The sequence below is a fragment of the Ursus arctos genome, unplaced genomic scaffold, assembly GCF_023065955.2.
Source record: "Ursus arctos isolate Adak ecotype North America unplaced genomic scaffold, UrsArc2.0 scaffold_15, whole genome shotgun sequence".
In the NCBI taxonomy this organism is placed as follows: domain Eukaryota; kingdom Metazoa; phylum Chordata; class Mammalia; order Carnivora; family Ursidae; genus Ursus; species Ursus arctos.
Genome location: NW_026622819.1, coordinates 25949415 through 25971338, shown reverse-complemented (window position 1 = coordinate 25971338; position 21924 = coordinate 25949415). Strand labels below are relative to the sequence as shown.

General features: G+C 43.0%; 1 protein-coding gene and 1 long non-coding RNA gene across 5 annotated transcripts in view; one reads left to right on the top strand and one right to left on the bottom strand.

The window, feature by feature from the left end:
- ADAMTS12 (ADAM metallopeptidase with thrombospondin type 1 motif 12) overlaps nt 1-21924 on the top strand; it is a 292638-nt gene that overhangs the window by 31856 nt on the left and 238858 nt on the right. Inside the window, exon 2 of one of the 4 annotated variants that reach the window (XM_048224412.2) lies at nt 788-857. The exons of 2 other annotated variants lie outside the window; for them this stretch is intronic. The gene's annotated coding sequence lies outside the window, so the exon portion shown is untranslated. Of the gene's footprint in view, nt 1-12; nt 858-21924 lie in introns of those variants that run through there. One more of the 4 variants, XM_057312187.1, reaches the window with a different exon arrangement.
- LOC130543693 (uncharacterized) lies at nt 13536-21121 on the bottom strand. The gene is made up of 3 exons (XR_008959190.1): nt 21028-21121; nt 19969-20089; nt 13536-13765 (listed from the first exon to the last, which is right to left on the bottom strand). It is a non-coding gene; the product is annotated as an uncharacterized LOC130543693 (long non-coding RNA).

Sequence of the window (21924 nt, the reverse complement as noted above, 5' to 3'; positions counted from 1 at the left end):
TGAGTGCTTTGCGATAATGTCCCAAGGGTGTAGACCTCCGGAAAACATAAACAGAACCGGGAATGTTTATAGTGGAAAGGAGCCTCTGCAGCACACGTGTCTCAGTAGGGTCTCTGCGTAAACTGCCGAGCTACGTAGGTAATGCATGGATGTCACTGTCAATTTGATCATAAATGCTTTGCAGGCGGGGGAGTCTCATCCTACTCTGTATTTTCCAATCCTGAGAATGTCGCACATGTCTCATTTCTTTAAGACCCTGTTATCACAACTCTAAAATGGGGATCGTAGTTCTGGTTTTGCGAAGTTAGTCGAAGGACTGACCAGGCCTTACCTGTCAATGGCGGTTCTCTTACAATGAAGCTCATTTGGGGGGCAGGCTGTATGGTCTTCTTTGCTTATTTGGTGAATCCTGATGGTGGACCCCACTGGGGATATAGTAGCCATAGCCCTGCCTTTATGGAGTTTAGGGTGCTGAGTGCTTGGGAATGGGGCTCCGGAGATAGGCTTGGGCTCCAGTCCTGGCCCCACCACTCACTCACGGGGCAGCCTTGGCCAAGTAACTTCTCTGAGTCTTAGTTTCCTCATTTGTGAGAAACAGAAAACACTTCAGAGGTTGTCCTGAGAATTAAAGGGATAGTATTTGAAAAGTGCTTAGCACCACTCGTGGGTTACGGAGAGTGAAGAGATGGTGCCTGACCCTCGCATTCCTTTGCTGGCTCTCTGCCAGGTGTTGTTGCAGGGCAGGTGATTTCTCTGCTTTTTTCTTGCCCCGCCCTCTTCCTCCCAGGTGCCTCTTGGGACTTAACTGCTCCCGAAGATGTGAGGGGAGTTGGAATCACCAGTCTTCCTTGTGATCAGTGAGTATCACACGTCTTTGACTTGTGACCTGAATATGTATTTTCGAGCAAGCATCTGAAAGAAGCATTCTTGGCCAAAAGCAGCATGTGTGTATGCACAGTCGGAACACAGTGTCCTCCTCCTCCAGAGCCCAGTGACATCTGTCCTAAATTCCTGTCTGCCCAGGGAACTTGGGTGAAATCTGTGTGTGTGAGGGGGTGATTAACAGGGGTTGCTCTAACTTTGGCAGATGGGCTTGGCCCTTCCGACTCCTCCAGTGGGGTTTTAAGGACAAGGGCAGGGCCCTGGCCCCTGGAATGTAAGCCAAAAGTTCATAGGCGGTCAGGGGTTCCTGGGTGAGGAGTAAGTCATTCGCTGACACATACCTGGCAGTTAGCTCGTTGGGAAGTATGCGGCTTTGCAGGAAAGCCTTTCTGTGTTTCTTAAGAATGCTAAGAACTTGTTTTAAAAATAACCTTTATTATTTTTTCTAAATATAAAAATAACACATCTTATTATAGACTATTTGAAACATTCATAAAAATTACAAAGAGAAAAATGAAATTCACCCCTCATCCCACCACTTCTATTGAGCCTAAGTCCAGTGAAGCCAATCTGTGTAGCGACTTACAAAGTAAAAATACAAGTGCTGCCCTGTGGCCTGAGGCACACTTGGAACTTAATGGAACAGAGTTTTTGTGAACAGAAAATTTATTTTCTCTTCTCCCCGTTGCACCCCCATCTGGCTATTCATCCTTATCATCTCATGCTAACTTCCGTGTGTTTTTATAAAATTATGGGGGAGTGACTCACATATTTTACTTTTGTTCATAGCTATTAGTGCTCCTGAAAGATCTAGGATTAGAGAGAAGTCAGTGTGTTTCTGGAATCTGTGCCCATAAGAGGGCTCTATTTACAGCAGCCAAACTATAGCAGCGGCCCAGGTGTCCATCGACAGATGAATGGGTATGGGACGTGTGGTGTATATGCACAATGGAATATTACTCAGCCATCAAAAAGAATGAACTCATGCCATTTACAATAATATGGATGGAGCTAGACAGTATTATGCTAAGTGAAATAAGTCAGAGAAAGACAAATACCACATGATTTCACTCATATGTGGAATTCGGAAAATAGCAAATGAGCAAAGGAAAAAAAAGAGAGAGACAAACCAAGGAACAGACTCTTAACTGTAGAGAACAAACTGATGGTTACAGAGGGGAGGTGGGGGGGATGGGGGAAATGGGTGATGGGGATTAAAGGGTATGCTTATCATGATAAGAAAAAATAAAATGAAAACAATTGTTAGTGAAAAAAGTAAAAGGACTCTAAAAAAATTTTTTTTTATTATGTTAGTGGTGACTAACACTAGTCACTAGTTTTTGATGTAAAGTTCCATGATTCATTGTTTGCATATAACACCCAGTGCTCCATGCAATACGTGCCCTCCTTACTACCCATCACTGGGCTAGCCCAGCCCCCCACCCCCCTCCCCTCTGAAACTCTCAGTTTGTTTCCCAGAGTCCATAGTCTAAGAGGACTCTATTGACTGAATTCTAAACAAAGGAAGAAGAAAAGGTTCACCAAAAGACGGAGAAATAGCAAGTGGCCTTTTTCCTCTCACTTTTGAAAAATTGAGATACAGCTTACGTATAACATTACATTAGTTTGATTTGATATTTGTATATATTGCAAAACGATCACCACAATAAATCTAGTTAACATCCATCACCACACATAGATACAAATATTTCTTTTTTTTTTCTTGTGATGAGAACTTCTTTTTTTTTTTTTTTAAAGACTTTATTTATTTATTCGACAGAGATAGAGACAGCCAGTGAGAGAGGGAACACAAGCAGGGGGAGTGGGAGAGGAAGAAGCAGGCTTCTAGCGGAGGAGCCTGATGTGGGGCTCGATCCCATAACGCCGGGATCACGCCCTGAGCTGAAGGCAGACGCTTAACCGCTGTGCCACCCAGGCACCCCTTGTGATGAGAACTTCTAAGATCTACTCTCTTAGCCACTTCCAAATATACAATACAGTATTAGTAACTATAGTTATGCTGTACCTAGGACTTATATATTTTATTTTATAACTGGAAGTTTGTACTTCCCTTCACTTTTGATGTCAGGCCAATTTTTCTGTCTGGTCTCTGCCTCCCAAGGTCGTCTCTGGTGCATGTGTGAGTTAGAAGGAGTGAGCCTTATATTTATGTTGATATAAATGGAGGCAAAGTATAGGTTATATTTAAAGAAGGGGAAATCCAGCTCTTTTGTAAACCCTCATTTCAAATGTATCATTGTCCTTGAATCAAAACATAGCAAGGGAAAACACTACCACCCCTCCCGTGCTGAGTGGAAATTTTCTTTCTGAGCCTGTATCATACCTAGTGGTGGAAACTGTACATGTTAGGCGTGTTGTGGGGTTTTTAGTATGTAACACATTTGCCTGCATGGAAGTGGAGTGGATCTCAGTTTAAACCTGAAAAGGTCATATTTTGTGTTTGAGAAAATTCCAACTACATTGATTATCTTTGGCTTTCATATTGTAATTTTAAATAGATGTACAGTGCCCATGCCAAAAGGGTTCTTTTCTTACATCACCAGATGTTCATTAGCAGGCCACTCTCTTTGCAAAGCGCATGGTCAAGTAGGAACCTGTCCTATCATGCAAATGAGGAAACTGAGGCATGAGAGAAACTGAGGCAAGTGAGAAACTGAGGTTTCTAGATTTTGATGAAGTTCCACAGTGAGTCAGGGGCACACACCTCAGAAATGAAGAAAAGATCTCATTTACTATTTAATTATTCAACCCACAGTATTCAAGATTTTGCCTTTAGAAAGCAAATTGTAGATAGGGTTCCCTCCTCTTCTATTTGAACCTTTCCAGATAATTTCAGCAAAAGCACAAATGACAGTCTTGGTGATCACCTGAATTATGAATCTGAAACCCCTGGAAAGTGCTACTTTGGTCAGAAGGGAAGGAACGGTGCTTGGTACCAGCTACCCCTCGGGGAATCCTGTAAATCCCTGTCTCTTAATGGGGAGCCTCCCTTGTTCTATCATTTCTGGCAGGACTCACCCTGGGTGTCGGAGGGCACTTGAGAGGACCTGCCTACTTCGGGCTCGGGCAGTGGTCTTGGCTGTGGTGTAGATCTTTCGTGACTCTCTGCCACCTGGACTTTTAATCTTGGGGAGCTAGTCATTTGCCATAGTTTGTTTCCTGGGAAGGGATAGTTTGTTTCCTGGTGGGGTAGTAATGGTGAAAAGTCTCCAGAATAAAAAGCAGATAATGTCATTCTGTGACTAATTAAGCAGCATAGTAAATGGGATGAAGGCAAGCTCTTGGCTTTCAGTGTTGTCTCCCATGTGATTTGAGGAGTGAGACGTCCCCAGGCTGAGGACCAACCGGACGATGGAACCAGGACCCTTTGATTGGAACCGACCATGTGCCTCTTGCAATTAGTTACTGAAAGTGCAGCGTCAAAGTAAAATATTTGCCTTTAGGTGCCGTACTGCTGTTTGGGCTAATTCGGGGGGATCATTCAGAGGAAAGCTCAACTTAAGGTCACTGTTTATTTTTGTTGGGCAGATAAGTCCCCATCATGTAGAGGCAGGGTGGCAGAGTGGTTTTAGCAATAGATTCTGCAGCCAGAGTGCATTGCGGTCCCAGTTCTGACCCTTCTCGTTGTATGATCTTGGACAAGGTATCAATGACTGTCGGACTCAATGAGTTCATATATGTGTGTGCTAACAAAGTGACTCTAACATAGTAAATATTATTTATTTTTTCCTATTATTGCCATCAGTTTTTTTGCACTCTGCTACTGGGTGTGTCCTATCTGAGTTGTGTGTGTGTGTGTGTGTGTGTATTTCATAAGGTAGGAGTCTGGCATAGACACAATGGAAATCATTTCGAAAATGGAATTAAACCAGGAATCAAAGGCATCAAATCAGCAACTGCCAACAGTTATAGTCTGAGCTTTTTTTGAAGAAGCTGATGAAAAGGTAGAATTCTTCAATAGGTGGTTTTAAAGTTGTTAGGCCCTCCTTGCCCCTAGATCTTTATTTTGTTCTGTGTTACCCAGCTGCTTTCTTAGTGGGCCGACGGTTTGCTGATTATCACCTCTTTTGAAAATGAATATAATCATGTAGTTGGGTTGGCCTTATGCCAAATTGTGAAACAGATCACTTTATCACATCACTCCAGTTGTCCCGGCCCCTTTGCCACCCATCCCTTTGTGTCACTCCCTCCCTCCACCCTGTAAGGGCATCAGAGCCGCAACTGTGGCTCTCAGGAGCCCTGGTTGGGCCATTTCACTCGGGTCTGCCTTGCTCATAGATCCTTGATCTTCACCCCAAACTTGTTCCACCCTTTTCTCTCCTCTAATCCATCAGAACCCCATTCCCATGGGCTGGCCAGAAATGGCTGCCTTATCTTCTTCCTGATTTTGATTTATACTCAATGACCCAAGCCTCTTTCCATTCTGGGATGTCTTACCTACCTTCCTTTGTACATCAGAGTTCAAGACACTAACATTTTGAATCAGAGGTATAGGCCAACCGAGAAGGTAATGGGGAGGGATTTCTGACTGCCATTGAGGAGCCTTGTGGCTATTGGCCCTCCCTGTGGGTGAATGGACTTTCCATCCCTGGTGCCAAATGGATTCCTCAGTAAAGGGAGGCTGAATTCTTTGAGAATTGAGGAAAGCTGGTTGACATTACAGCGGGACTGGAAAGGGCCCTTCTTAAGGGAGGCTTTGTACTTGCTGACCGTAGATGCTTAGTTCAGTGGACTGCTCACAGCTGTATGGTGGAATTGTTTCCAGGGAATGAGTTCAAGGAAACAGAGAGGCCCTGGGAGGAACTAATTATTAAGACCCATGGGGGTTAAAGAAGGCAGGGGCATTCTGTAGGCCAGAGGTCAGATCCTCCTTCCATGCAGTTCCTGGGAAATCACTTCTGAACTTCCAGACTCAATGAGAAGTGGAGGGGAGTGAATGTAGAAGAAAGTTAGTTTTGTACTGCTTTGGAAAGGTGGGGAGGGAAAGTCCTGGGTGAATGAGAAGAGAAGAGGAATGGAAAAACTTTCCCTCGAAGCTTTTAAAAAAAAAGCAGTGAGTTTAAAGTATATAACGGAAGAGCCTATCTGTTGAGGGCCTTGCTAACAGGGTAGGTCAGGATGCTTGACGTCTGAGACCAAGTCCTGCAGCAGGCCCAAGAGTCTTCCCTCATGTTATGTTCAGGGGGTGCCAGCTTGGGGAGGGACAACTCATGAGTGTGGTCCTTTTAAAGGAGTCTTCTCCCATCATTGGCCTAACAATCTGTACCGTTTATTTATCTCATTGGACCTTATCAGTTTTGTGATGAAAAAGATTTTAAGGTAGGATGAGCATGTGTTGGAATGGAACACATCCAGAGCGGTGTGGCTAATCCCAACTGCTGATGTCACCAGGGCTCACATATATGTCAGCATGATCTTTTCTCTGCCACCTGCCCAAGTGGAAAGGAACTCTGGTTTTTGATAAAAGCCGATAAATCAGAGATTGGTAATTAAAACACATGGGCCAAAGAGGCTGTTCAGGACAGTATCTGCTGAGACAGATCCTTCCCCTTATGTCCTCCCACCACCAACATCTTCAGTGACTACATCTTGCCCTCTTGCAGAGAATGGTGGGATGACTTTGCCTTTCCAGCACAACACACATCCATATTTCTCAACTTACTTCTACAGAGGCTGGATTGTTGAGGAGATGGTGTTAAGAAAACTGGCTTACAATATGGAGAAAAGTAAAACCACATTCTCATACAAATCTGAATCCTAGGTGGATTAAGGACGGAAATGGGAAAGGTAAAAATATGAAACCAAGTGATGACAGTACTGGATAATACGTTAGTGGGTTAATGGTGAGAAGAATTTCTTAATAAAGGTTCCAATAAAGTATAAATTACAAAACAAACTGATGAATGTGGTTATATAAAATTAAGGATTTCTGCATTAACAGAAAAATATCACATTGGAAGATACCAGCAGAATCTGGTATCCAAAAGATGTGAGGACCTTCTAGAAGTCAATATCTAGAACCAAATCAAATCCAGGAGAAGATGGGAAACACAGTAGGAAAATTGGCAAAGAAAGGAGCAGGCAGTTCACGAAAGGGGAAATCCAAGTTGCCAATAACTACATGCAACAGCACTCAGAGTCACTGAATCAGAGAAACGCAAGCCAGAATCACGAGATAACACTCTGTGCCCAGGAGACTGACAAAGATTAGGAAGTCAGTAATGTCGGATCCTGGAAGAGCTAGAAGACAGGATCCTGAGTGCTGCCAAGGGAGGAGCTGGTTGTGACCAATCTGAGAGAGGGATCTGATAGCATATGGTTACCTTAAGTATTCATATATTCTGTGACCTAGCCATCCTAGTTGTGGGTATACACTCTGGAGGGATTCTTAGGATCCTGAGGAAACTTCTGTGAGAGATGGTTCTATAGCACAGGTTTTGGTAGCAGGGAATCGAAGACCAACTTAGAAAAATTCGTTAATAGAAATGTAGTGAATACACACGGTGGCATACTTCACAGCAATTAGAAGGGAATCCTAGATACAGCCACAGCAGATGGATAGATCTTCACAAGGTAGAGCTGAGTAAAAAAACAAAAAAGCAGAAAAACCCCCAAAAACAAAAAAAACCACCAAAACCTCCAAAATCGCATGGCAGGTATGGCACGACACTATTGATGTAAATCAAACTCCATACACAAAACAAGAATGTATATTTTTCAGGACCTATACAAATTCAAGGATACAAACCGCAGTTTGTCTATGGGTGCAGGGGAATGAGAAAGGAATGAGGATAAAAGGAAATGTACTGAGGTATTAGTTTTTTGTTGCTCAAACAGATTGGTGCCTTTCAACAACACCCGTTTATTGGCTCACAGTTCTGCAGTGAGAAATCTGCCACAGCCTGGCTGGGTTCTCTGCTGACAGTAGCAAGTGGCTGAGATCAAAGTGGTGGGTTGCCAGAGTTTTTGTCTGGAGGTTCTGGGGAAAAGTCTGTCTCTAAGATGAGTTCCTTGTGGTTGTAGGACTGAAGTCCCTGTTTTCTTGCTGGTTGTAAGAAAGCTGCCAGGGATACTGCCAGCTTCTAGAAGCTACCTGAATTCCTTGCTACATGCCTCCCCCTCCATCTTGAAGCCAGCAGTGACACAACCAATCCTCTCTTGTTTCTAACCTCTGATTTCTTTCCCAGTGAGGAGACAGAGAAAACCCTGCTTTTAAAGGGCTTGTGTGATTAGATCCTGGCCACTCTGATAATCTCCATATTTTAAGGCCAGTTGACTTGGGACTTTAACTACATCAGTGAAATCCCTTCACATCAGCACCTAGATTAGTGTTCCATTGAGTCCCTGGGAGAGGCTGTGTTTACAGCAGGCCCTGGGACCATCTTGGAGGTGTGCCTACCACACTGACCCAGGGATCAGATATTTTTCCTGTCAGACTCTGTGATCTCAGGAAAGGGTTTCATGTTTGTTTGTTCACAGTTTCTTCAGTTAGTATTCCTAGCCTGCAAAGGCCTCATCCTCATCTTCAATCTTGACTTGCTCCGGGAGTAAACCTATCATAGAAGGCACCATGTGGAACATTCACCACGTACGTTCTTGCTATGCAGGAAGCCGCCTTGGGCTTATCGAGCTGAAGTCACTGTTCCAAACCCCACAACACCACCGTATTCCTGTGAGGGACCTGACTTGGTCTGGCTGCCTCATCTGTTTCCAGCAGCCTGCCAAGTATAGTGGGTGCATTCCCCCAAGGTGGGGTTGATGTTGTTCATTAATGGCTTTGGAGAAAAGATTTTCAGTTACGTTCTCCACGTCCTTCTAGCTTGGGGCTGTTTTCTGGCATTCTGGTGCCCAGCCTTGGTCTGCATTAACCTCTGCTTGGCTGCCTTGGCCTCAGAAGTGCAGCCTCCTGACTGTGCAGAAGAAAGATGGTACCTGAGATGTCAAGCCCCCCCCCCCCCCAAGTCCACCCTCAAGAGTTACCAAGCAAGCATAACATCTTTCCATCTCTTTTTCTGCAAAGTAGTCCCTTTGGACATATATAGAGAAAAAATATGAGGTAGGGTTAAGACTTTACGCAGCCAGAGTGACTTGAGAAACCATCTGTTTATCTTCATTTATTCTAGGAGGGCTATCGGGGGTTTGAATACCTAACAGCTATTGCTGCTAATTACTTTTGTACCTTTCTAGAATAATAGATGAGAATAAAAAATGCATTCGAGAATCAAGGAAAAAGCCTTCTAGCATTCAGACTTCGGACTTCCTGTTTCCAGATTTTGAGGGACATCAACATAGCTTTGTATGTGCAATGTCGCATTTTTCCAGGCCCTGCACCATGGTTTCAATCAAAGCAGCTCCTTTAAAAACTATTTTATGTTTATACATGTAAGTGACTTTTCTTTGAAACCAAGTGTTCTGAGAACCTACCTGGTGCCAGAATCCAGTTTTCATTTTTAACTGCTCTCTGCTGTTTCGTAGCTCCTATCAATTCACAAGTGAATTTTTGTAAGTAACAGGCTGCAAAAGCCTAAGCGCACAACAGTGGCTCGGTGTGGATATTGCCGGCAGTCGCGCAGAATGACGTGCACGGATTTCAGGGCCTCCTCATGGGTTCAGAAAGGTGCCAGGTCTTTATCGGGGGAATGATGTATGCGCCATTCCATAGACCTTAGTTTCTGCGAATGACTAAGAGCTGTTTAATAGCAGTCAACTGGGGCGCCTGGGTGGCACAGCGGTTAAGCGTCTGCCTTCACGCTCAGGGCGTGATCCCGGCGTTATGGGATCGGGCCCCACATCAGGCTCCTCCGCTATGAGCCTGCTTCTTCCTCTCCCACTCCCCCTGCTTGTGTTCCCTCTCTCGCTGGCTGTCTCTATCTCTGTCAAATAAATAAATAAAATCTTTAAAAAAAATAATAGCAGTCAACTAATTATGTGAGTTGTTAAGGGTTATTACAGTTTATCATTCATAAACTAACATGAGTGCATTACTGAAGCTTATTATGGGCTCTAATTTGGTATTTTACTAATAAGCCCAGTTGCCCTGTAATGCCTGGCAGAGGGCCCAGTGCCCTCCAAGCACTTGGTGCCCACAGCTGTGCAGGTTTTGGGCAGAAGCCTCTTACTGGTTTACCATCAGGGTGGTACTTAGCTGTTTGTTTTTATTTGCCACTGTTCTTGCTTTTTAGTTACAAATTATATTTCTATTATTAATTTAATTATTAATTAATTATTAATTATTAATTAATTAATTAAATTAAAAAATTTGTCACTTACATAGTTAACCAAATAATGTGTAGGGGTACCCATTTCCATCAAAAATATTTTTTTAAGTTTTTATTTAAATTCCAGTTAGTTAATATTAGTTTAATATTAGTTAGTGTAATATTCGTTTCAGGTGTACAGTGTAGGGATTCAGCACTTCTGTACATCACCCGGTGCTCATCACAAGTGCTCTCCTTAATCCCCATCACCTATTTCACCCATCCCCCCACTCACCTGCCTTCTGGTAACCATCAGTTCTCTAGAGTTGACGTGTGTTTTCAAACAGACTAGAAGTCATGTATGTGTATATATGTGCATGTCTAGGGACGTATATATTGAGGTGCAAATTGAATTACCCACATTCTGTTGTCAAACCTTTGTGTGTAATCTTCTGGAGATTTGCTAGTATTGTACCACTGTTTTTTCAATTAAAATTCTAAGGAAATAGGTGACTTAGGTGAGCTGTGAATCTTCTGTTCCCACTGAGTAGACGGCCATTTAAAAAAAAGTTTCAGATCCATGGTTCAGGAAGAAACACTCTTTTTTTTTTTTTTTTCCTGAGTATGTTATCATGGATCTTATCAAGAGGTATAAATTGAATATAAACTTTGAGAAGAGAGGAGGTAGAAAAACCAATTTATCTCTTGACTTCCTGCGGAAATGTCTCTAACTCTTATCACCAACAAATAATCTAAAAATATACAGGTGAAAATACCATGTATTTCATCTTCCTTCTTTTTAAGAAGGAGCATTTTTTAACACCCCCCACCCCCACTGCGGTTCAAGGAGTGAGTCGAATGATTTGTCCAGCTTGTTCAACTGCGGCAAGGGAAGGATATGTTCCAGTGTGGTGTTTTCTAAATCCAATTTGCAGAAGTGACCTGGCTCAGCCACATCGTGTAGGCCCAAGAATAGTCTGGACTCACTCTCAGGTGATGCGTGTAGGACGTGCGTGACAGAATGCCGCCTGCGATTTCTCCTCGGGAGAGCCAAGGAAACACTCCCAGGGAGGAATTGCTTGCATTCTGGTCTGGCTTTCTTTCCCACTTCAGAGAATTTTCACGTAACCAATTATTGCTTCTACCTCATCCTAATTTGCTTGGCAGAACCTGTACATTTTAGAATTATCCATTGAAATCAACTGATCTTTCTTTGCAAAAACAAAAGCGATTCTGATCACATGAAAATTTGAAAGCACTGCGTATTGATGAAATAGTTTCATCCAAGTCTGGAGTGAAGAGACTTGGATGCTTTAAAAAACAAAGTAGTCCTTTGGATTTTGTGTGGCATTTGAAACACAGAGCTTGGGTGTACGGGTTTTTCTCTGGGCGGGAGCTTCTGCCGCGTTTGCTGCTGTGTTTGTCTGTCAGCTGCAAGTTTGGCCACGGGCTAGAACTCCTGTCCAGTGACATGGTTTGTGCAGTTGGGTTTCTCCCCCTGAACACGTGCATCCAGAGGTATCACCAGACTCCTGGCGACCAGCGGGTTTTTTGTCTTCGGGAACTCTGTTCTTACAGGTGCCCAAGAGGCCTTGTCTAGAGTTGCAGTGAGGTGACTTGCCTTTTCACACAGCTAAGATTTTCAGTAGGTTTTGTGGGCTTATCTCTGGGCACTTCCTTAATAGTAAGCTCTTTGGTTATTTGAAGGACCTGCGTGACAGAATGCCTGCGATTTTTCCTTGGAAGAGTCAAGGAAGGGCAGAATTGTGCGAACTGGACCCTTGGTTAAGCATAGAGGAAAGCACTCTAGTTTTTCTGGGAACTCTTAGGGTATGCTTGCTAGCTGTTTTAACGCATAACTCCCAAATCTTAGTGGCCAACCACAAGAAATTTTGTTTCTCATTCACATCATAATCCAGGCTGGGTCAGCGTCTCTTCTGAATGGCTCTGCTCCAAGAAGTGGCTCCCCTTCCAGGGGTGACTCAGGAATCCAGACTCCTTTATACTGTGGCTCTGCAGTGCTGGAGTCCTTCACTCCCCCGTGCTGCTGAAAACGATCAAGATGTGAGCTGAGGTTGTCCTAGGAGATTTTAGGGGCCAGGTGAGGAGGTGCCACCCTACCCACGACTGCATAACTTTACGGAGCAAGGGATGCTGGGAAGTGAGGTGGTCTTGTGTGTCCAGAAAGAGGAAATGGGAATGGTGAATAAGTAGGCAGGTTCAGCCACAGATACCATCCCAGGGCCTTTCTTCCTCATTTTTACTCCTGAACTGATAGCCTGCCCCTAGACAACCGTTCTTCAGAGTGTGCAAAGGTACACTGAGGCATGTTAAAATTCGGAAGAGTTTATTTGAGCAAAAATTAATTGGAATCAAGCTGTGCCAAACCAGAAGGGGTTAGGAGTGTCCAGCCAACAGGAACCAGGGTAAGGTGTGGAAGCAAAGAAAGTATTTGATTGGCTACAGCTTAAAGCCTAGTTGGCTGTTTGTTTGGTTGTCCTTAGGTTCCGATTTTGTAACCCTGAGGCATGGACAGGCTTAAGTTTTGGTTTACCCATGGAGGCCGCCATGGCATTTGACCCACCTCAGTCTAGTGGCCTCCTTGCTGAATTTAGCAAATGCTAGCTGACTAGCTCCTCTTCTTAGCAAGCAGGGCCCTTTCCTACTCTCCCTCTGCTCTAGGTGAAGACTGAGTGACTTAGAGTGGGAGAATTGACTCTTTCAGGCATGTTTCTATTATTATTGTTCATTTTTTAATTTTTATATTGACTAAATTGCCCCACTGAAGCTTGCCAAAATGTAAACTTGGAGGCAGCTTTCTCTGCGAAGGTGAACTGACAAATGGTCTTGTGTTGTAGACGGTGGAGCTCCTTCAAGGGCTCGCGAGGCCCACAGCCCTTTAGTGGGGGCTGCTACGAGTGCGCAGTTCACCTCCTTTGCTCCCTTCCTCAGGCCAGTGGCTTCCTAGGGTAGAGAATAGAGGTTAAGAGCATGGTCTTGGGTTTGAGTCCTGGGTAAGACACTTGTAGCTGGGGGATCTTGAGGCTTCAATGCCATGAACCGTGTAAAGCCCTAGCACAAAATCTGGAATATTCTCAGTATATCTTAGTTCTTGTTATAATTATTTGTTATTATTGAGAAGGAAGGCCCCTCTTCAGTGGGTGAGTTGGCTCGTGACCAGGATATGCTCTGGAATCTTTAATAATTTCAAACCTTGGAGGTTGCTTTTCTTCATGCTTCTCCCTTTCTGCTCCCTTTCAAGCTTACTTTTTGATTCTAAAATGAGACCTTTGTCTCATCAGATGGCTCTTTCTCATTTTTTTCCCCACAGAGTAGATCCCAAACTGACTGTAGAAAGACATATTTTATTCAGCTTGCATAATCCTGTATATAAACCAGAGCTGGCAGTTAAAGACTGAGGGGTTTTTACCTAAAAATGTGAAGATCCTGTTCCTCAAAAAAGCAGCTCTTACAACAACAGGCCTGCATGGCAGTGGGGCCAGAGTCACTGTGGGCCGAGTCTTCCTCCCAACAGGACTGGGGAGTCCTGTCACGTTCATTGCAGCACCCATCACTCCCTGCATCTCATCTGACACAAGGCTGCAAGGGGCCGTCATCCTTTATCATTGTCTTTGTGCCTTTGTTTTCTAATTGTTGAGTGATAACTGTTTTTCTCATGAAGAACCATATAAAAAAGAGAAACAAAAGATAAACCCATGGTGTTAAATGTATCCGGAAAATGGGAGAAAACATAATGCTTTAAAGCAAAGACCATCTGTGTGTCTGAGAATAAAGCATGTGCCAATTTGGAAAGAATAACAGCTAGCATGCTTCAGTCACTTCTGTTACCAGTTTGGGCCCTGAAGGCAGCTGTGCTTGCTACCTGGGGAGAAAGGCTCGCGATTGAATATAATGAAGTTCTAGAACAGATAGGACAACAAATGTTATGGGCATTCTGAAGGAGGGCTTTGTATTTTTCTCAATTGAGTTTAATTGCTGTGCAGTGACATTTTAAAATGATTGATGTCTGGAGATTCCCTTTTCGTTGGGAACTTAGGAACTTTTGGAGAAGATCATAGAGATGGAAGACTGTCCCCTAGAGAATATAACCCAATTCCCTCATTTTCAGATAAGGGAAACTGAGGCCCAGAGAAAAAGTTAAGTACGATCACACAACCAAAGCTACGGCTCAGATCTGCCTCCCAGAGCTTCTGTGTTCTGGCTGCTCGGGGAGGCAGTCGGATCCCCCCCGGAAGAGCTCTGCCACTTGGAGAGAAGGGAGCTTCATGCCGCTTTTCACTTTCCAGGCATTAAAATGAAAGTCATCAAGGTTTAAGGCATGCTGTGAAAGACAGAAATGGTAGGCCTGTACTAGTGGAAGTGGAATATCCCGTGATGATAAGTGGAGATGCCAAGAATAGAGAGGGGGTAAGGGATGAAGGAATATAATAGTTATTTCTTGTGAGCAGTGTCATAAAGAAACATTTCTGGGGACAAAATGGGACATGACTTGAGGGCTCCTAAATCTTGATCAGATACACTTGGAATAATATGTTTTACTATTTCAATCTAGACAGAGAGTAAACAGTTTTTTAGCAAATCTCAAATTCAGCAATTTTAAGTGAAGAGCCAGAATTTAGTCATCGATGACCGGCTTGGCCGAGATCCATTATTTTATTGAAGACTCTTCAGTAAAGAGATTGAAGGAGCGACGGTGGGTGGTTTGGATCTGCATTTGATAAAAGTATGGCTTAGAGTAGCTGAGCCACAGGAATGAGTCTTTCTCTTTTTATTTAAAATGTTCAGTAAAATGTGTTTGTTGCCTATCAGCTTTCAATTGCGTGAAAGTTAGCAAGTACTGACTGTGGTAAGGGAGAAAGCACACTCACATACTGCTGGTGGGATGGATTGGGGCACACGTATGTTCAGAGGGCAGTGTGTTGATACAGATCAAAGCAAAAATTTGCATGATTTACGACCTAAAGATTCCATTTCTAGAGCTTTACTTTCAGTATACTCTCTAAAATCCAGCTACCAGGATGTTTACAGAAGCATTGGCCATAATAATAAAAAACATAAATTGGAAACAAGCCAAATGCTCAACAATCGGGAAATGCTCACTCGGAGTATCTTCATACAATGGAAAATTATGTAGCCATTCTCAATATTTTGGAAGATTATTTGTTGATAAAGAAGAGAATTCATAATATTAAATGTGAAACGAACATGAGTCGCAATTTTAAATTATAAGGATTATAGATATTACTAGGGCACCTGGGTGGCTCAGTTGGGTAAACATCTGCCTTCGGCTCAGGTCATGATCCCAGAGTCCTGGGATTGAGCCCTCGTCAGGCTCCTTGCTCAGCAGGAAGCCTGCTTCTCCCTCTCCCTCGGCCTGCCATTCTGCCTGCTTGTGCGCACGCGCTCTCTCTCTCTCTCAAATAAATAAAATCTAAAAAAAAGTACTGTAAAATAATAAAGATTATAGATACTAGTAAAACTGTAAGAATGTTGTCAGTGGTTGTTACTGGTGTTACCAGTCACCTGGTAATATTTTCCTAATCTCTATTTTCCAAACTCTTTTTATACTATAGCAATAAAAAGTTATCATTTAGTAATAAAAAGCCCAACCCTGTAATCAGATTTCCTGTCTCAGCTGAAACTGGCCTCAGTTGTCCTGGTACAGAATTGTGACATTTGCCTATGAACTGTTTTTTGCATTTGTCTTAACAGCCTGTGCAGATGCAATGCATGGTCTACTAAACATATTTAAAAAAAATTTTATTAATTTATTTGAGAGAGAGAGAAAGAGGTAGTGAGCACGAGGCGGGGGACGGGGAGAGGGGAGGGAGAAGCAGACTCCCCACTGAGTGTGGAGCCCAATGTGGAGTTCGACGTGGGGCTTGACCTGGGGTCGATCCTAGGACCCTGCGATCATGACCTGAGCCGAAGCCAGAAGCTTAACCGACTGAGCCACCCAGGCGCCCCTACTAAACATATTTTTATAGCTTTGTATAAAGTCTTTCTCTAAGAGATCCCAGACACGCCACACATAAAGCTTTCTTAGAAGTGAGCAGGCATGGGGTTCCTTCAGTAACCCCCAACGTGCTACCTGCTGGGTTGTTCTTAGCACTCTGCACTGTGCTTAATTTAAATCTGCTCTTGGATGGGATAGACTGGTGATGGGTAGTAAGGAGGGCACGTATTGCATGGTGCACTGGGTGTTATACACAACTAATGAACCATCAAACTTTACATCAGAAACCAAGGATGTACTGTACGGTGACTAACATAATATAATAATAATAAAAAAAATCTGCTCTCGGCCTCAAAGACTGAAGTGCGCTCTGCAAAGAGCGAAGCCCTGACATTTTTTTGCTCTATCACAAATAATTCTGGTAATTTCAATTACTTTATTTCAATTTTTTAAAAAAGGAAACAATGTTAGAGTTTAAAGGACTATTTGAGTATATAACTTAGTCTCAAAATTTACAAATGATACAACCAAGTCCTGGAAAAATTAAGGGATTTCCCCAAGGTCACAGTCCATGCCAGAGATGCCTAAATAAATGTCATCTCACTATGGGAACAACATCTTGAGGGGCCTGTGTGTGTCGTCTACCAACAGAAAGGATTAGTGAAATTACCACTCGATAATCACAAATGCAAAATGGCAGCCAGAGAACGGTGAAAGAATGCTCCTTTTTCCCTTTCCAGGGGTCAAATTTTAGCTTTATATGAGTCCTGAGAGCTTCTCTCTCTGGTCTTCCTTTCTCTTCTCTTTTCTGCCCTTCTGCCCTTCCCATCTAGGTCAACACTAGGAATGACATCACTAATGACCTCATTGTGGGATGGCCCCTTGCTGTTTAGTGGAGAAAGACTTTAGGTGCCTTAGATTCTTCTGAGGGGAGCATCTATGGACAAGTAAATCCCTGTCTGGCTAATGCAGCTTTCTTTTCTCATAGGAACACCTCATGCTTTATTATACTAAATGGCTTTTAAAAATATATACAGATGAATGGATTAAGAAGTTGTGGTCCAGATATACAATGGAATATTACTCAGCTATCAGAAAGAATGAGTTCCCAACATTTGCTGCAACATGGTCAGCACTGGAGGAGATAATGCTAAGTGAAATAAGTCAAGCAGAGAAAGACAATTATCATATGATTTCTCTCATCTATGGAACATAAGAACTAGGAAGATCGGTAGGAGAAGAAAGGGATAAAGAAAGGGGGGATAATCAGAAGGGGGAATGAAGCATGAGAGACTATGGACTCTGAGAAACAAACTGAGGACTTCAGAGGGGAGGGGGGTGGGGGAATGGGATAGACCGGTGATGGGTAGTAAGGAGGGCACGTATTGCATGGTGCACTGGGTGTTATACGCAACTAATGAATCATCGAACTTTACATCAGAAACCAGGGATGTACTGTATGGTGACTAACATAATATAATAAAAAAACATTAAAGTAAAAAGAATAAAATAAAATATATATCATACTATGGAATGATTTTCATGATGTAATGTTAAATTAAAAAAAAACAAGGCAGAGAAAAAAGTCGTGTGTTTAAAAAGATAATGAGACAATCGGGTATCTGAACGCTGAATATTTTGACAAAAGTAAAGAATTATGGTTCCTTTCTTTAGGCATGATAATATTGTAGTTTTCTTTAAAAAAGAATCTGTATTTTTGGAGATGTATACTAAACTACTTACTGATGAAATTAACTGGCGTCTGGGATTTGCCACAGAATAATCCAGGACATGGAATTGGGTGGGCTATAGATTAAATAAGATTGTCCACAAATTGATAATTGTTGAAAGTGGGTGATGAGTATGTGGAGGTTTGTTAAATTTTTCTCTTTTTTTTAAGATTTTTTTTAAAATTTAGTTATTTGAGAGAGAGCGAGCACAGAAAGAGAGTGAGAGGGAGACGCAGACTCCCCACTGAGCAGAAAGCCTGACGTGGGGCTTGATCCCAGGACCCTGAGATCATGCCCTGAGCCAAACGCAGACTGCTTAACCAACTGAGCCACCCAGGCGCCCCCTATATTTTTCTGGTTTTGTAACGTTTGCTCTTTTCCATTATAAAAAGTGGAGGAACTCCTATTAGGATGTGCAGTGGGAAAAGCAGGAGCTCTAGCTTGAATACTCAGGGCTTAGAGAGGGGACTGGGGTGGGCGAGGGGGATCCCGCCGTGCGTAAGCATCAGTCTTTCCTGTCTGACTCAATGACAGATTGCATGAATGAATGAGTAACCAAAGCTGATTCTTTTGATTCTAGTGCATGGCAGTTTCCAGGGAAGTTCAAGTTAGTGCCTCCTGTAAGACATGGACTCGTTAATACCTGTAGGTTTCAGATTCGGTGTTTTTTTGGTTTGCTTTTTACTTATTTATTCAACACTGTACTTTGTAGCCCAGGTTCCCTCCTGAGTTCCATGTGTTTCGAAGTTGCGTTGTGACGAGCTCTCTTTCTTTCTTCCTTTTTTAAAGCCTTTATTTCTTTTTAAAGTTTGTACCTTCTGACCATCTTCACTCATTTTGCCCACTCCCCACCCTCCACCTCTGGTAACCAACAACCTGTTCTCTGTATTTATGATTTTTTTTAATATTCCATATATAACTGAGATCATACAGTATTTGTCTTCTTCTGTTAACTTATTTATTTAGCATAATTCCCTCCAAGTCCATCTATGTTGTCACAAATGACAGATTTCCTTCTCTTTTATGGCTGAATAATATTCTGTTATATATATATATGTGTGTGTATATATATATATATATGCCGCAACTTGCTTATCCATTCGCCTGTCAGTGGACACTTAGGTTGTTTCGATACCTTAACTGATATAAATAATGCTGCAATGAATATGGGGGTGCAGATATCTTTTTGAGATAGTGGGTTTTGTCTCCTTTGAACAAATACCCACATGGGGAGTTGCTGGATCATATCATAGCTCTATTTTTAATTTTTGCAACCTCTGTGCTGTTTTTCATTGTGGCTGCCTGGATTTATGTTCCCATCGCCTTTTTGAAATGGCAGAATTGTATCCTTCCTTTTGTCCTCCAGGCAGCTGTTTTCTGTAGAAATCGAGTATTTTTTAAGAGCACAGCTTGAGTTGGCTAACACAGCACATACTGTGATCAGCTTGTAGACTTGCGGCTGTGTGTTTCTCATTTTTGACTCCAGAACCACAAGAAGGGAGCACTGAAAACCACACAGACACTTAGAGAGGAAAAATAGGTTTATATTGCTCAGAAGCTTTATGTCCCATCTGAAAGACTTAGGAGTTAGAGAATGTTCTGGGTGGGAAGGTTTCAGTCTTGACAGAGGCCAGTAGAAGTATGGTATCTGAGGCAAAGACGTACAAATAGGAAGTTAAGGTAAAACTGATCCAGAATAATCCTACTCACGCGTTCCTCATCTACCGTCCGTTTCCTCAGCTGCACCCAAAAGTGCTCCCAGGGAACTCTGTTATTTCCCCCCAGCCTAGCATCTCTGCTGGTTTTGTATTCTTGCTGGAATCCTCCCACTAGCCTATAACCTGCCTTGCTTTATTGTATCTTAGCACAGCACTAAGCACTTAAGTGTTTCATAGTCTTTTTTTTTTTTTTTTTTGATTGGATACATTGGGTAACATGTCCCTAGAGTTATGTGGAATGTTGCGGTCCCGAAGATGAGGAAAACAGAATCAGAAGACAGGAGTGGACGCTAGAGGCAGTTGACAGTCTGCTTTTCACTTAAGGATATTGAAACCCAGGGACATCCATTGACTTGCTCAAAGTGACAAGTGGTAGAACCAGACCAGAACTCCATCTGGGGTGCTCGTGGTCTTTCTAGGGTATCACACTACTTATTACTTACAGGACAGCAACGTGGTGATGAGTCTGCAGATTGAGTTAAGGAGGATCTATGAGAGGGTCCTGGGTGCTTGTCTCTTTATGTCCTGCTGGTCTGTAAAGTGATGAGTCCTGGTCCACAGCAGCTGTAAAAAGAGAGAAGAAAGAGGGGTCCTCTGTAATATCATAATAATTTAGATGAATCCTTTATGGATACTCAGAGATTAGAATTAGGACTAGTCCTAGAAATCTTTATGGATCTGGGTAAAAATTATCTTTCCTACCTTTCAGGATCGTCCCTTCTGCTCTCCTCCATTTGGTAGGACCCCAGGATGTCTGCCTCCCTCATTGTGCAGGATCTTTAATGCCCCACCTAAGCTTGTTCCCATGATCCTCCAAAAACTTCCCTTACCTCGGTGCTAATCTCCCCAGGACCCTGAGGCCACAAGTAGAGATGCAAGCCTCCAAAAGTAATGGATTCTGCTGTGTAATGGTAAATTACATCCCTGATGGTCCCAAACTGGAAACAAACCTAATCTCCATGAACAGTGAATGGATGTATGAATCTTAGTATATTCAAATGATGGGATAACATGCAACAGTGAAAACAATATGAGCCATTGCTACGCTTAACATGCAGATGCTTTTCACAAGTTAATATTGAAGGAGAAAAATAGGCACGAGAGTTCATATTGTGTGACTCCATTTATATGAGTTCAAAAGCAGGCAAAATGAATCTATGGTGATGGATGTCAGAACAAGGTACCTTTGGGGTGAGTAGTAACAAGGGGGGACATGAAGAAGGCCTTCCCTGTTGGCAAAAATATTCCGTCTTTTGATCCTGGTAGTGATTACCCAGGTGTGTTCCTCGTGTCCAAAGTCACTGAACTGTTCAATTAAGATGTGTGCCTCTTTCTGTATGTCCCCCCGAGCTAGAGAAACTAACTGGTCTAAACCAGAACTTCTCACCCTGCTCCCCAAACATGCACGACTCACAGTCTTGCCATCTGACCTGGTGGCTTCCCTGCCCTTTGAGTCGTCTCTGACCTCACTCTGCTTTCACCCTCCAGATTCGTCTGTGTACCTGTTTGGAGAGCCTTCAGCATAGGTCTGGCTTCCACCCACTCTCCTCCTCGTCCACTCCAGGACACCCTGTGTGCTCCCCAGTTATTGCCATAGCCTCCTCACTGGTCTGTTTCCCCCTTCACCCTTGTACAGGCTGTTCTCAGGACTGCTCCAAACCCAGAGTCAAAGCCAAAGTCCTTAATGCAGCTTACAGGGTCAGGAGCAATAGGACCTCAACTCCTCTCTGTTTTTCTTGCTTCCTTTCACCTCCAGCCACTCTGGTCTCCTTGCTGTGCCTTGAACACAGCCTGCACACACGCCCCTCCCCATAGGGTCTTTGCCCTTCTTGATTACTCACTCCAGCCCCCGCCCCCCTAGCTCCATGGTCATCACCTCTTTTAAGTCTTTTCTCAGACGTCACCTTCTCAACAAGACTTACCCTGACCTCCCTACTTAAAATCACCCTGTGTTTGGGACTTAATTTACTTATGAAGCAAGACATTGGTGGTGGGTGTATGGACATCGATATGACGGAGACTGGCTAAGAGATAACTAGCCCAGAAAAAAATAAGAGGCAAACCGGAAGAGACTCTTAACTCTAGGGAACAAACTGAAGGTTGCTGGAGGGGAGGTCGGGGGGCATGGGGTAACTGGGTGATGGACATTGAGGAGGGCACTGGATGTAGTGAGCAGTGGGTGTTGTATGCAACTGATGAATCACTGAATTCTACCTCTGAAACTAATAATACGCTGTATGTTAATTAAATTGAATTTAAATAAAAAAAATTTTAAAAAGACTCAAACTAAAACGAAAATCACCCTTCCCTTGCACTCCCCTGCCATGCTTTGAATTTTACCTTTGTACTTACTACTTTTAACAAACTGTATATTTTCTTTATTTATTATGCACATCATT